The sequence below is a fragment of the Theropithecus gelada genome, chromosome 3, assembly GCF_003255815.1.
Source record: "Theropithecus gelada isolate Dixy chromosome 3, Tgel_1.0, whole genome shotgun sequence".
In the NCBI taxonomy this organism is placed as follows: Eukaryota; Metazoa; Chordata; class Mammalia; order Primates; family Cercopithecidae; genus Theropithecus; species Theropithecus gelada.
This window is the reverse complement of record NC_037670.1, coordinates 75,566,437-75,582,397: the sequence shown is the minus strand read 5'-3', so window position 1 is coordinate 75,582,397 and position 15,961 is coordinate 75,566,437. Positions and strand designations below refer to the sequence as shown.

The following is a 15,961-nucleotide window of genomic DNA, read 5'->3' as shown; positions in this document are numbered from 1 at the left end:
GCTAAGTGCTTTGAAAAGTGAAAAGCCTCAGAAATAAGCCTCAGAACCAAGGTTTCTCTCTGACCTGCTTCCACCTCCCTGTCTCTGATCTTCTTTCCCAAAGCACCGGGAGGGACTCTCTTTGGAATTTCTTAAGACCCCACTCCTTAGGAATCTCATCAAATAGCCCAAAAAGATCAACCACCCAGGAAAAGAAGAGAAGAGACTGTAAGTCATCACCACATCCGGACAGGCTTTTCATCTATTCTCCTAAGGGCAGCTCTCAGAGATTACCTGGGAGGCTTTATCTGCATAAGATGACCTTTGCTCACAGTGAAGTTCCATCCCTCACCTTCCTGACACCTCCCTCAGAGCTCAGGGGAACTTATTACTTACTTGCCCATTCTCTATCTCCTCTCTCCCATAAATGGAAGGGTATATAAGCATCTGGACTATACTGGGCTATTGGTAAATCATTCTCATGTGATTTCCTGCATTGTGCACATTAAATACATTGTATGCCTTTCTCTCCTTTTCATTGGCCTTTTGTCAGTATATTTTCAGCAAACCTTCAGGAGATGAAGGGGAGAAGCTTTCCCTCTTGGCCGCTGCAGCAACACTTAGGAATATATGAAACAAAATTTTACAAGATATTTCTGTATAAAGCAATAAAAGTTACTGGAAAATATTAAAGAACACCAAAATAAATGGATAAACATACAAAGTTTAAGACTAAGAGAGCCCAATATTATAAAACTGTCAACAAGGTTATGTAACATTTATAGTCTCGAGAAGGACTTTCACCCACCCATATGGAAGCTTGATATGTGCCAAAAGTGACAGCGCAGACCAGTGACTGGGGGAGACAGGAGGGATGAAAATCTCTTATCTGAAACACTTGGGACCAGAAGTGTTTCAGATTTCAGATTCTTTCAGGTTTTGTAGTATTTGCATTATACCTGCTGGCTGAACATCCCTAAGCCAAAAATCTGAAATTTAAAATGCTTCCATGAATATTTCCTTTGAGTGTCATGTCAGCACTCAAAAAGCTTTGCATCTTGAAGCATTTCAGATTTTGGATTTTCAGATTAGGGATACTCAACCTGTATTTAATAAGTGGCATTGGGACAATGTAGGGGGCAAAATGAAATCAGCTTCTACTTTACAATGTACATTAAACAAAACAATTCCAGAGATTAACTATTTGAATGAAAAAGAAAAACAGACATCTCAGAAAATCTTAGGATACAAGAATAACCTAATAACTAACGGGTAAGAAGGATTTCTTAAGCAAGCTATATATAGCCCAAAACATAAAAAAAAGAGACTGACCAATTCATCTACAATATAATTAAGAATTTCTGCTTATTAAAATGTTTGATAAGAAAAAAACATATCCAAAAAATTTTAATAAGAAAAAATAGAAACCACACATTGAAAGAAGATATCTTCAATATTGGGGCTCAGAAAATGCCCTGAAATATGGTGCCTTGACATGCTGAACTAATGAAGGAGCCTCAAGATCTCCATCTGACCTCCCCCTACTCCCTCTGATCCTCCTTACTATTCAAAGCACCAGGACTGGCTCTCTCAATAAGTTCCCTTATCTGATTGAGAAAACTTCTAAAAGAAATGCAATTGCCTCAAAACCCCTTCCCTAGGAATCTCATTAAATAACTGGGAAACGTTAACCACCAGAGAAGAGACTAGAAGTCTCTGTGCTCAGGACACCATGCCCAGTGCCTCGGCCTCTGCTCTCCTGAGGGCAATTCCAAGGGAAGACCTGGAAGACTGTTATCTGCATAATAAGACCTTTGTTCACAATGCAGCTCTGCCCTTACCTTCCTGTAACTTGTCTGCAGCTACTATTTGTCCTTAGGTCCCATTCAGAGTCCAGAGAGAATCATTTACAAACCACTGGTGTAGTTTTGTGGGCCCATTCATTTACAGCTCTCCACCTCCTTCTCCCCAGTGAAAAGGATATTTAAGCATCAACCATCTGGTCCTTTCTTGAGTTTTCATGTGTTTTGTATGGCTCCAGTGTTTAAGTACATTAATGAGTTTGTTATGTTTTTCTCATGTTGATCTATATTTTGTTATAAAGGTGTGGGCTGTGACTCTTGTGTTGGGGAGAAAAGGGATCACCCCCTTCCTGCCTCTACAGTAACATCTATAATGAACAAAGATTTAGTACACAAAATATATAAAGAACTCCAATGAATCAATATGAAAAGGACAAGCAACCCAAAAGACATATTCAGGCATTTCATGAAAAAACAAGAAGGTCAATAAACCTATAAAAAGATGGTCAACCTCATTAGTAATCAGAGGAATGCAGAGACCCCCATGCTGACACCATTTTACACCCAAAAGGCTAGAAAATGTATATAATCTGACAGCCCCCAGGTTTTGGCAAGTATGTGGAGCAACAGGAACTTTCATGTACTCCTGGTGAGAATTAAGGTTGGCACAACTACTTCGGAAACAAGTTGGCATTGCCCAGTACAATTTTAGGTGTGTGTAGCCTTCAACACAGCATCTCCTCTCCTGGGTATACATCCTGGAAAAACTCTTGCTCATCTACACTAAGAGAGATGGACAAAAATATTCACAATATCCTCCTAATAGCAAGAAAATGGAAACAACTCAAATAAATGTCTATCTCTCCTGAGAAAAATTAACTGTCCCATATTCATAAAATGGAATATACTCTGAAGAATAAAAATGAACTACATCTACATGGGTGAACTGCATTCTCATAGTTGAATCTCAGAAACATAACGTTAATATTGAACAAGCCACTGAAAAACTCAGAGAGAATCATTCCACTTTTATAAAGTTGCAAAAAAAATTGTTAATATTTATGTAACCCCAAAATAAAACAAAGAAATTACTAATAAAATATTCAGGACAGTCTTTACTTGAGTTAGGGAAGAGAATGGGATCCAGGATTGAAAAGTACTGCTAGCATTATATTTCTTAGGCTGCATGATGGGTACATGGATATTCATCTTATAATTCTTCACTAAACAATACATAGATGCTCTAATGCATCATTTGCTTATATCGTATACTTAATAAAGGTTTAACATTTCATTATAATCTATTATGAAACATTTAGTTTTAGCTTTCACTTATTTGGAAAACTTACTTATGTGAAACACCAAAATTAAGCACGGTAACAAAACGGGGGGGGGGTTCCTTCAGTAATAAATATGAAAGTACAGATAGATATTTCAATTGGCTATGTCTTTGGAAACTCCAAGCAATGTAGAGGAATCTCCAATCTGCTAATGAACGCTTCTTTTCTTTCCTAGAGAAGTCAGGTGCACATTTTCTATTAAGGTAGAGTTTAGTAACTTCCAGATTGGATAGCACAGAATAACAGCAGTCTCTCCTGGTTCTCCTAATTAGTGAACTGTTTCTTATTCGTTGCCTGAATTCCCTCTTCTTACTCATCCCCTGCATTCAGTAGTCACTCTCTTGATGAGTTGCGAAGAGCAGCCGATTGCCCTTGCTTGCAGTGTGATTATTTAGCAGCTCCTGGGAGATGATGGGGTTGGAGGAGGTTGGTTCAGAGAGAAATCAGGAAGCAACTGAGATGCAGACTAAGAAACACCTTCTCTCAGTGCCCTGTTACTAAAACTAATAACTAATAACTGTCAAAAATAAAATCCTGAAATGACTTAAATTGCTACAAATACTGCTGGTAATTACCCTTTAGTCATTCTCTTGACCTTTGCAGTGAGTATGTGATGAACATCGCCTCTGCTCAGTTTCAGTTAAAAAAAAAAGATAGCACAGTTCCAAAACTCTAATTTGTTATAAAGAATCTAGTCTTGCCCCCACATTTTAAAAATAAGGAAACTAACCCAAAAGACTTAAGTGACTGCGGCATTTAAAACATGAAGAATGAAGACCATAACCTCTGAGGTCAGAGGGCCTGGGAGGGAACCCTGGATCTATCACTAACCAGCCGGGGGGTGATTCTGGGTAAGTCGGTTAAGCTTGACAGGCCTCAGTTTCCCCATTTGTAAAATGGGAATGATAATGCTATAACTCACAGGGTGGTTGTGATGATTAAATGATTGCAATGAGTCCCTGGTACATAATACATGTTCAATAAATGATCATTATTATTTTCTAAGTTCACAAAGTCAAGCAGGTCAAAATAAAATTTTCCAGGAATTTATATTGTTATCCCTCCTAACTTACACATCTCATTTTTAAGTTATAGCAATTTAACAATGAGTGATGTTTATAACTTTGAATTACATTAATAAAATTTTCTCTCCTCCCCAGGGCTAACAGAAACATATGCAAGTGTATTTCAAACTAATAAAAATGCAATAATTTCATAAACAACTGTCACCCTACTTTCTGCCAGTCCCTTCAGTCTAGTTTATGTATTTAAAGGAAATTTTCCACTATATTTCTAGATTAATCCCTCACACATTAGGGGATCTGGCAATTGGTGCTTCTCAGCACACTTTTTCATCATTATCTATTTTTCCAACCTGGTAAGGAGCAGAAGGGAACAATTATCATGAGATAACATCTCTTCCAGTCAAACAGGCTCTTAATGATGGTAAATGAAGCCAGAACCAGCCCTGTATCCTAAGGCTACTAAAGGGAAGAGCCAGACTTCCACAGCTAGTACAGAAGTGGCACCCATGCTGTGTCACCTACAGGGAAACATCACACAGGCAGGTAAATGGTTCTGTCTGAAATCCTGTCCATTGTCTGCCTTGAGAGTCAGCATTTCATGATGCAGCAGGAGATGGAATCAGGTGTAACACTGCAGACGGCGCTAGCAGAGGTCGGTTCTGGGAAAGGCACACTTACCCTAAAGTGAAAAGCAAATCATTTCACCAATCCAACATGCAAAAGTGGTAGTTTAATCAATTTACACTTTTGTAGTAAATCCCTCTCTGTTAAGTATTTTGCTTTATTTTTCCATTAAAAGAATTACAAGGTAGCCGGGCACGGTGGCTCACGCCTGTAATCCCAGCACTTCGGGAGCTTGAGGGGGGCGGATCACCTGAGGTCGGGAGTCTAAGAGCAGCCTGGCCAACATGTTGAAACCCCGTTTCTACTAAAAATAATAAAAAAAAAATTAGCTGGGTGTGGTGGCACGTGCCTGTAATCCCAGCTACTCTGCAGGCTGAGGCAGGAGAATAGCTTGAACCCAGGAGGTGGGGGTTGCAGTGAGCCGAGATCATCCCGCTGCACTCCAGCCTGGACGACAGAGCGAGACTCCATCTCAAAAAAAAAAAAAAAAAAAAAAAAAAAATCCAAAACTTATTTGTTTATGGCGCTATTTTAATTTTTTAATTTTAGCAGTGCTTTTATTTTAAACAACTCAATACGTTATCATAAATGCTTAATGGCTGTGCAAACAATTTGCACTCACTTTAAGTCAACACAACTACCAATGGAAGCTCAAAATCTAAACAGAACCAATCCTTAATTCTCAGTTCTCTCCTTCCCCTGCTGCCTCAGGGAGGCCTACTCGGAGCTCAACAAAGGCTCATGTTGAAGGCACCAGCAAAGCAGGAGCACCCAATCATTGAGAAAATAAAACATAATTTGTTACTTCATATTTCTAAAGATGTACTGAAGTCATCATTATGGGGGAAAAGGACAGTGTTGGATTTTCTTACTTGTTTTATTGTTGTTTCTCATTTTAACTAGAGGTAGGGTGTGGGCACGATGCATAAAGTTCCCAAAGAGCTAACGTGGCCGTGATCCAGCTTCCGTCTGCTTTTCCCAAGAGCTCTAGTTTATTACACCCTGAGAGCATATTTAAAATATTTAACAACAATACAGGATGCACAATGATCCATCGGAATGAATGCAGGTCCTAATACCAGTATGCCAACGAGTCTTAGCTCAGGGTCACCTAAGTACCCACAGGGAAAGAAGGAGAGGGGAGGCTGAGGCTTTGCTGTTGTTATGCAACCATCGTGTCTAACTATATTAGCATCCAGCTCTCATTTCTCCATGTTGTCTGAGAACTAATAATTTTTTTGAAATCTTGCTAAAACCTATATATGCTATATCCAATGCATCATTACTGCTTGCCAGATAAAAAAGAACATTAGTTAGTTGTTTAAAAAAATCCCTTGGCACCGGGCGCGGTGGCTCATGCATGTAATCCCAGCACTTTGGGAGGCGGAGGCGGGTGGATCACGAGGTCAGGAGATCAAGACCATCCTGGCTAATACGGCGAAATTCCATCTGAACTAAAAATACAAAAAATTAGCCAGGTGTGGTGGTACGCACCTGTAGTCCCAGCTACTCAGGAAGCTGAGGCAGGAGAATCGCTTGAACCCGGGAGGCGGAGATTGCAGTGAGCCAAGATTGCACCACTGCACTCCAGCCTGGGCGACAGAGCAAGACTCCGTCTCAAAATAAATAAATAAATAAATAAATAAAAATCTTGGCTGGGTGCAGTGGCTCACACCTGTAATCTCAGTACTTTGGGAGGCCGAGGTGGGTGGATCATGAGGTCAGGAATTCAAGACCAGTGTAGCCAAGGTGGTGAAACCTCATCTCTACTAAAAATACAAAAATTAGCCAGATGTGCTGGTGCATGACTGTAATCCTGGCTACTTGGGAAGCTGAGGCGGAGAATTGCTTGAACCCGGGAGGTGGAGGTTACAGTGAGCTTAGATCATACCACTCCACTCCAGCCTGGGCGACAGAGGAAGACTCTGTCAAAAAAAAAAAAAAGAAAAAAAGAAAGAAAGAAAGAAAAAAATCTCTTAACTTTACAAAGTAATTTTTTTGCTCTTTGTTTCCATCTTTCTGATTATTCTAATATTTCTTCTCCCTAGAAGCAATGCAGCGCTCAAGAGAAGGCATAATCATATTGTAGCAGGTTGCATTTCCCTTGCTAAACACTTGGTAACTGAAAAAAGAAAAACAAAATATTTCTGTTTTTATAATCTAGTAAACAAATATTAAATGGTTCCTAACCAAAAACCTGATTCTGGCAACATGACTCCTGAGCAGTAAACAAGCTAGGGAACAATAGCTGGTCATCACTCACCTATGCGGGTCTTAGCGGAATTCGGGCCCCTCCCATAGTTAGCCTTGTCTATGCCCAGGAATAGCAAGGGCAGTTAGCTCGTGAGGTTCGAAGCAAGATGGAGTCAGGTATGATTCGAGCCCCGGTCCCGGACCCTATAGCCACCAAGATGTTGATGCCTAAGAAGAACCAGATTGCCATTTATGAACTCCTTTTTAAGGAGGGAGTCATGGTGGCCAAGAAGGATGTCCACATGTGTAAGCACCGGGAGCTGGCAGACAAGAATGTGCCCAATCTTCAGGTCATGAAGGCCGTGCAGTCTCTCAAGTCCCGAGGCTGTGTGAAGGAACAGTTTTGCCTGGAGGCATTTCTACTGGTACCTTACCAATGAGGGTATCCAGTATCTCCATGATTACCTTCATCTGCCCCAGAGACTGTGCCTGCCACTCTATGCCGCAGCCGTCCAGAGACTGGCAGGCCTCGGCCTAAAGGTCTGGAGACTGAGCAACCTACAAGACTCACAAGAGGGGAAGCCAACAGAGATACCTGCAGATATAGTGCTGTGTCTCCTGGTGTCAACAAGAAAGCGGAGGCTGGGGCTGGATCAGCAACTGAATTCCAGTTTAGAGGAGGATTTGGTTGTGAACATGGTAAGCCACCTCAGTAAAACTGGAGAGGGTTATTTTGCATTGAATAAACTTACAGCCAAAAAAAACTTTAAAGAAATGAACAAACAAACAAACAAATAAACACTGATTCTTACAGCCCTTGAAGGAAGCGATGAACCAATTCAGTTCGCAAGGTTTAGAATTATACCTTTGATCACAGACCTGACCTAGTGCCCACTGTTTTTAAACATTTTGCTAAACCACCTTTGCAAAAAACTATGACAGTGAAAGAAATCTGACATACCTGACTCCATCTTGCTTCAAACAGCCCTTCCTCATTCCTAGGCATAGACAAGGCTAACTATGGGAGGGGCCTGAATTCTGCTAAGACCTGCATAGATAAGTGATAACCAGTTATTGTTCCCTAGCTTGCTTACTGCTCAGGAGGAGTCATGTTGCCAGAAGTTAAAAGATTTGTAACTTCTCTAATTGTTTTTATAGAAAACATCACGATTGTAAAACCTAAGATTGGTCTTTGACATATGTTTCAGATTTTTTGCATTCTGGTGAACTGACTGCCACCTCAGGGACCTGACTCATCTCGAGGAGCTGATTCAATTAGTACTGTAACCCCCACCCAGAAACTGACTCAGCGCATGAAGACAGTTTTCCACACTCCTATGAGTTCATCTACAACCAATCAGCAGCACTCATTCCCTAGCCTCTTGACCACTGAATTGTCCTTTAAAAACGCTTGCCTCCAAGCTCTCAGAGAGGCAAATTTGAGAAATGTCTCCTGTCCTTCTGCTCGGCTGCCTTGTGATAACTAAACTCATTCTCTATGTCAACACTGCCATCTTAGTGTATTGGCTTTATCTGTGTAGCAGGCAAGAAGAACCCACTGGGGTGTAACATTATCATTTATCAGAGATTAAAAAATTGCAAGAAATCTGTGAACTGGTAACTCACGGCATCCTTTAATTATCCATTACCAATGCTCCTTGACTTTCAATGGAGTTATATCCTGTGAAGTTGAAAAGATTGTAAGTGAAAAATGCATTTAATATACCTAACCTCCAGGACATTCATTATAGCTTAGCCTAGTCTACTTTAAAGGAGCTCAGAACACTTACATTAGCCTACAGTTGGGCAAAATTGTGTGATCTCATGGCTGACTGCAAGTTTTGGAGAGTATTATACCTCATATTGCTAGCTTAGAAAAATATCAAAATTCAAAATTTGAAGTACAGTTTCTACTGAATGCTTATTGCTTTTGCACCACTGAACCCCCAAAAATCTTAAGTTGAAGTCAGGGACCATCTGTAGTTAAAAATCTCTATATCCATAGGATGTGGCATATCTTACCTAGTTTCAGGAAAGTGAAGCTGCCAGGCCATGTGTCTCGGGGTAGCCAAAGTGAAAAGTCACTTGAGGCAGATCTTCCGGGTTCAGGGATGAGTCAACACAGTGGCCTCACACAGTTATGTAAATGGAATGCGTCAGTACCACCAACGATGGTAGAATGGGGAATACCACCTTTTTGTGACCAGAGGAGGGTCACCCCTCTCAATGCTCTTTGGTAGACAGAGCAGGTCACTGGGGAGAAGGTAGATATATTTGCATGTGGATGGGAGACACTTCCAGGAGCCCTTTTCTCCCAGCATTCAATTTAGACTCTCTGATGGGCCAGGATTCTTCTGAGAGGAAAGGAAATTTAGGGTCTGAAGGGACGAACAGCCCATCAGAGTAGTATTCTGAATTTAAGCAGAACCTCCGGGAAATCCAGCCACCATTGAACCCCCTCCAAGGGTGTTTGCTACGTGGGAGAAGCCGGCCCCTTGGCACCAGGAAGTACAAAATCAGTTGCCATAAGCATCAAAAAGCACAACAGGGCCTGCTATACTTCCCCAGTGAAGCTCAGCACTACTCTTATTTGTTAAATTGGTATATAAATGTACCTGTCTGTGCAGCACTTATCAAAGAGTACTTCAGTATATGGAAATCAACCTTGTCTTTTCTCCTTTTAGTCTATTGACAGTTAATGCACAGCCCCCATCCCTCAGACCGTGCAACCCTAAGAGGAAAAGTTTTCTTCCCAAGGCAATTCCCAAAGATGGGAGGAGGAGTCAGAAGTCCAACCCAAGTTCAGAAACAAAATCCAGAAGTCCCTATGGATAGGTTGGTCCAGCTGATGGCATGGCTGCCACTGAAGTTTCTACAGTCCCAGCATGCTGGGATGGAGACTCTGCCCTGGGACAGCAGCTGAGCTTGGGAGTGAACTGAAAAGCTATAGCCTCAGAAGGCCAATGCGGGGGCACTGTGTGGCCTGTACAATAATCTAGAGCAGATAAAGCTCCCCGTTCTCTCTCTTTCTGGTATCCTGAAGCAGATCTGAAACCTGCACCAGGGAAACCACAGAAGTTTGTGGAGAGAGGCAGAACTGAGGAGATGAGTATTAACCGACTTTCCACCTAATGCATGCAAAAGAATGTCCAGAAAACTGATACGAAAATAGAAAGAGGGGTTACCAAATTTGGACTCTGATAAACACGAATCTACAAATCTCCCTCCAGAAAAAGAGGGAGATGAAAGGAACAAATGTCATTTTAAAAATTCCTACCGCCAGGGTATAAATGAAAAAAAAAACTAATATTTACAGATGGTCTTCTATGTAAATGCACTTTAATTTGCTATATTCTTGACTCCGTGTCCATGATCTACTTCTCCTTCAACATTTCCCCTTTCAGAAAATGGTACCTCTGTTCAAACAATCTGAAAATCATTCCTGATCTTTTTTTTTTTATTTTAAACATTCATATTCAAAACCAACAGATCTGACCTTGTGAGTATCTCTTCCAAACCTATCTTCTCTTTTCACCTCTACTGCCACCGTCACTTTTGCTTGGACTCCTGCAGTAGCCTCCTAACTGGTCCTTTGCATTCACTTGCTCTTCCTTCCACTTCCAATTCCATACACTCCAGAGAACTGTAAAATATCTTATTACTTCCCTGCTCGGAATCCTTCAGTGGATCCCCATTGCTCTTAGAATTCTTAACAGGACTTTATCTTGCATCACATTCTTCTTGTTCATTACTTTTCAGCTACTAAGATCTTCCTTGAAGGGATCGGGCTGTAGACTGCCTCATTCTCCACCTGGGAAGCTCTTCTTCTGGTAAAATGAAGCTCATCTACCCATCTTGCTTTAAATTTCATCTTTTCAAAGAGGCCTTCCATGCCTCACCATTCCAACTTCCCAATTCGATACTTATTCTTGTCAATAACAGCTTATTGTTATCCTTCATAGAACTGGTCATAATCTATAACTTGTGATCTGAGAGATCAAAATAGATACCCCTTTATCAACTAAGATGGACTCTAAGGTTAAGAAAAGAAAGTTTTTTATGTGTTGAGGTGTCAGGACCCAGTTGGCATAGCAAATTTCCAAATTCCTATGGCTCTAAACTTCGTAACAAATGGAGATATCAGACTCCTCTTAAATCTGATTTACAACCCAGGCCACTGCAACTCTGATTGGACAGAGGATGGCCCTCACAAACATTCTTTTTGGATAAGGTACTGCAGACCTTAGGCCAGTTTCAGCAGCTTATAGAGGATGCATACAAACTGCCTTTGTGTCCTATAGTTCACCTTTGGATGTAAAGAGCCTTTTCCAACTCATTTTAATTTTAAAACTATGCCCCAAAGTGAACGTGGGATGTATGTTGCATATATGTTTACCCATTGTGCATGTACTTGGATCATCTCATAAATATGTACAGCTTTTCCCCCAAACTTGCTGAATATGCATGACTCTTGTGTAATATGAATCCTGTAAGGCATAAAATCCAAGTTGTCCTTCCCCTCTTCCAAGATAGAGCACCTTCAGTCTATGTACAGACTTCCTCTTCCTGGCTTGCAAACCCATATTACTAATAAAGCTCTCCATTCTACTATTTAGCTATCCTGGTGACTTTCTGAATGACAGACAATATGATTATTTGTATGCTTATTCATTTTGTGTCTTCCTATTCCAATACACTATAAACACCATGCAGAAAGAGGACATGTTGGTTTTGTTTATCACTGATACCCATTTCCCAATATAGCACCTGGCTCCATAGGGGATGGACAATTATTTGCTGAATGCTACTGGAAGGAGGTATTTTCATATCCATTTTACCCAGGATAGGATGACCGTATGACCCAGTTTGCTTGACATAGCCCTTGTTTAAATGTGTTGCCCTGGCATAATGACTGATAATGTCTCAATGTTACTTTTCGAAGCTGAGAGTTAGAAAGACTGAATACAATCCATTCGCACCATTAGAAGTAGTTGTGTTCTATAAAGTCACCACAAACACTGAATTTGCCAACATTAAATGATTGCTCCTGAAGGAAAATACGGAGTTAGGTCCCTCTGAGAGTAATGTCACAGCATCGTTGTCAACAAATCAATGTGCAACTTTATTTTATGTGTGTTTCTATGTAAAGACACTTTCTTTGATACATATTATTGATTTATTAACTTCAAACCCATGGACAACAGCACAGTGACTCATGCCTGAATGAAGCTCATCTAACACTCGTATTTCCTCCATAAGGCACATACGGCCTTCTTGTGCTTAGGAACGTTAGACAGCACACCAGTACCACCCCTAGAGCCATCTTAAACAGCTAAATCACCAACAGAAAGCACAAAAATGTGAAAAATGTGGCATTAAATAGACCACGAAAAGAGTACTTGCTTACAGTATGAGAAATGAAACAAGAAGACAGGCCTAGAAACATGCCCATCAGGCGACTCAAAGTTTTCATTGCTCTGCTCATCCACAAATGACCACAAAAGTGCCATAAGCACTGATTTGGGGGTTACAAATAGATACTAGCAAGTAACTGGATTCTCAAATACAGAATCCGCCAATAGCACAGATAGCTTGTCTAAGATTACCCAGCTGCTGTAGAGTGAGAACAGATCCCAGATAATGTCCAACTTCACGGTCCGTGTCATTCATAAGACAACTATTACTAAAAAAAGAACCAACCTTTCTCAGAGTACCATTTCTCTAATCTGGGTGACCATGATTATTTAAACCCCCTAGATTACTGGTTTACCAAAGTTCCAGTACCAAAGGCAGAGTTTGAGAAGCAGAACTTCGAGAAGCAGAACTTCATGAAGTGAACTTAATTCTGTACCAAAGTAGTCAGTAATCTACAACCCTGCATTAATGAAGAGTAAAACCACTGGGAACTGGCTACTACCTCTTAAGTGACAATTCACAAGGCATCCCAGAGTGCTTACAATAACAATGGGTGGTTTCATGATGGAATGTAGACCATAAGATAAGTTACATAAATGTAAACTTATGGAAAAATACAATTTTTCAGAGTTCAAGCTTGAACCATCCACAAACCAATGTTGAGGGAAATTTATCTCTAGAACATGAGAAATCCAGTGTCCACACCTCTTCCCAGTCCATAGGGATGGAGAGAGACTTCAACAGGGTTCCAGGATTGATCACTCTCATCATTCCAAAAATCCCCTCTATGGTGAATTTCTCATTTCTTAGTAAAAGTTCATTTCCTCTTCTAAAACACATTCAATAACAAAGGTTGGGATCCTTCTGCAAGTTTATGAACAGTGGGAATAAAATATTTTAAATTATATATTTTCAAGTTGACTCTTAAGGAGCCAAAAAGAAAAAGAAAAAAAATTATATATTAGCTTTCTTTAAGAATTCAGCAATCTATACATTAGAAAAATACTTCCTATTGGTCCATTTCATTCTAACTGGCTCTTCTGGTATGTCAAGACTCTCTGGATGAAAGATAATTTTGAAATATTTTAGCTATTTTATATACATTTAAGGCAATCTCAGAAATACTTGCCTTAGCTTTAAAAAAGAAAAGTTTCCTTCCTACTACTTGGAAACCACTAGGATAAAGGGTGTTCTGCAGTTTTGGAGAAAATAAAATGTTCTCTCCTAAGCCCAATTTAGAGTTGATCATTCAAAATAATTTCAGACATACATAAAAGTTCCAAGATGAATGTAAAGTATACCCTTCACCCACATTTCCCAAATAATAACATTTTATCACGGTAACTTTATCTCACTTTTTCTTGTATTATTATTTTTTTCTGAACCGCGAAGGGGTTCAGAGTGTGCCATTCAAAAATACACCACTTTGGCATAAGAATTATTTTGAGCTGAAGGTAATTTTTTTAAAAGCAGAAACAGGACATGCTCTGGGCCCTCTCACTATCTGCCTGAAAACAGAAGATAAATTCTTGTAAAGGTGTCCCCACCATCCCATACCAGGAAGGGGATAACAACCTTATCACCTGAGATGAGACTGCATCAGGATGGACCTGCACAAACAAACCTTACTAAATTAACCCTTATCTGCCATTAGTATTCCCCATGTATTTACCTTCCCATAGTCTGCCACCCTGGGAAGCCTAAAACCCTTTTCCTTTGTCTTATCACTTCTCTGCAAATTTATTGTTATTTGTTAAGATACTAGATAAGCCCAAGTTCTAACCGCTCTGTAGAGATACTCATCACTGAGTTTCTCCCAGGTGTATGCATGCTGCATATACTAATAAACTTCTGTTTGCTATCTCTTGTTAATCTGTCTTGTGTCAGCCTAATTTGCAGGGCCCCAGACCCAGAATCTAGGAGGGTAAAGACAACAGAAGAGTACTCCTTCCCCTTCAATTGTATTATGAGTAAGTTGCAGATGTGATACCACTTTTCCCCTCCATACTTCTTCAATGTATATTTCTAAAGAACAAGAACATCCTTGTAGATAATCACAGCACAATTATCAAAATCAGGAAATTAACATTGATACACACTATCATGCACATCCCTGTGAAGAGACCACCAAACAGGCTTTGTATGAGCAATAAAGCTTTTTAATCACCTGGGTGCAGGTGGGCTGAGTCCAAAAGGAGAGTCATCGAAGGGAGATAGGGGTGGGGCCGTTTTATAGGATTTGGGAAGTTAAAGGAACATTACAGTCAAAGGGGGTTGTTCTCCCGCGGGCAGGGGTGGGGTGGTCACAAGGTGCTCAGTGGGGGAGCTTTTGAGCCAGGATGAGCCAGGAAAAGGAATTTCACAAGGTAATGTCATCAGTTAAGGCAGGAACTGGCCATCTGGATGTGTACGTGCAGGTCACAGGGGATACTATGGCTTGGCTTTGGCTCAGAGGCCTGACACACACTATTATATAATCTACAGGCCCTCTTTAAATTTCACTAATTATCCCAGTAATGTTCTTTATTATAAAAGAAAAATGAATTTGCTTCCCTGGTCTAAAAGCCAGTCCAAGATTGCTTAGGGCATTGAGTTTTTCTGTCTTTAATCTCCTTTAGTCTGGGATTATGTCTTTCATGACCCTGACATTTTTTAAGAGTACAGAAAAAATCTACAGAAGTTTATCTAACATCTCTCCTCACAATGAGAGTCAGGTTATGCATTTTTGGCAGACCTATCACAGGAGTGATGTTTTATCAGAGGGCATATGTAGTTGGTTTGTCCCATTAATAGAGACGGTAACTTTGACCATAACGGTAAAATTGTTATCTTCCTGGTGAGGTCATGAAATTTTACTTGTCGTTTCTGTTACATGGCATTTGAGACAAAAAAATTTCAAAACATTTCATAAATGAGCACACTTATATAAGTATCTACTGCTTACATATTTTGTTACATTTTTGGAAATGTTATATGGGGATTCATCTTTAATTTCTGCCTATTTAATTATTCCTTTTATTATTGGGTATAATATTTCTAGCACATTTCCTTTTAATGTTGCAACTGTGTTATGGGAAAAGAATCTAATCATAGATTATTTTAGGCAACATTTAAAAGGATACATGTTTTAGGTAAATTTCAAAACATGCAGGTTTTTTGTTGTTATTGTTGTTTTCTGAGATGGAGTCTCACACTGTTGCTCAGGCTGGAGAGCAGTGGCGTGATCTAGGTTCACTGCAAGCTCCACCTCCTGGGTTCACGCCATTCTCCTGCCTCAGCCTCCCGAGTAGCTGGGACTACAGGAGTCCACCACCACGCCTGGCTAATTTTTTGTATTTTTAGTAGAAATGGGGTTTCACCGTGTTAGCCAGGATGGTCTTGATCTCCTGACCTCATGATCCGGCCACCTCAGCCTCCCAGAGTGCTGGGATTACAGGCGTTAGCTACTGTGCCCAGCCGAAACATACAGGTTTTGAGGCTTCTATATTTTACTTATGGTATAAAATATGTTGCTTAGACAGTCTATTGAACTCTATTTTAGTCATATCTACATTGATAATACAGATTATTACCTCTTTTAGTA

The 15,961-nt window shown here is 40.2% G+C and overlaps 1 protein-coding gene and 1 pseudogene across 3 annotated transcripts in view; one reads left to right on the top strand and one right to left on the bottom strand.

The window, feature by feature from the left end:
• ELMO1 (engulfment and cell motility 1) overlaps nt 1-15,961 on the bottom strand; it is a 584,323-nt gene that overhangs the window by 503,424 nt on the left and 64,938 nt on the right. The gene's annotated exons all lie outside the window — the stretch shown is intronic.
• Nucleotides 7,182-7,679, top strand: LOC112620239 (annotated as a pseudogene).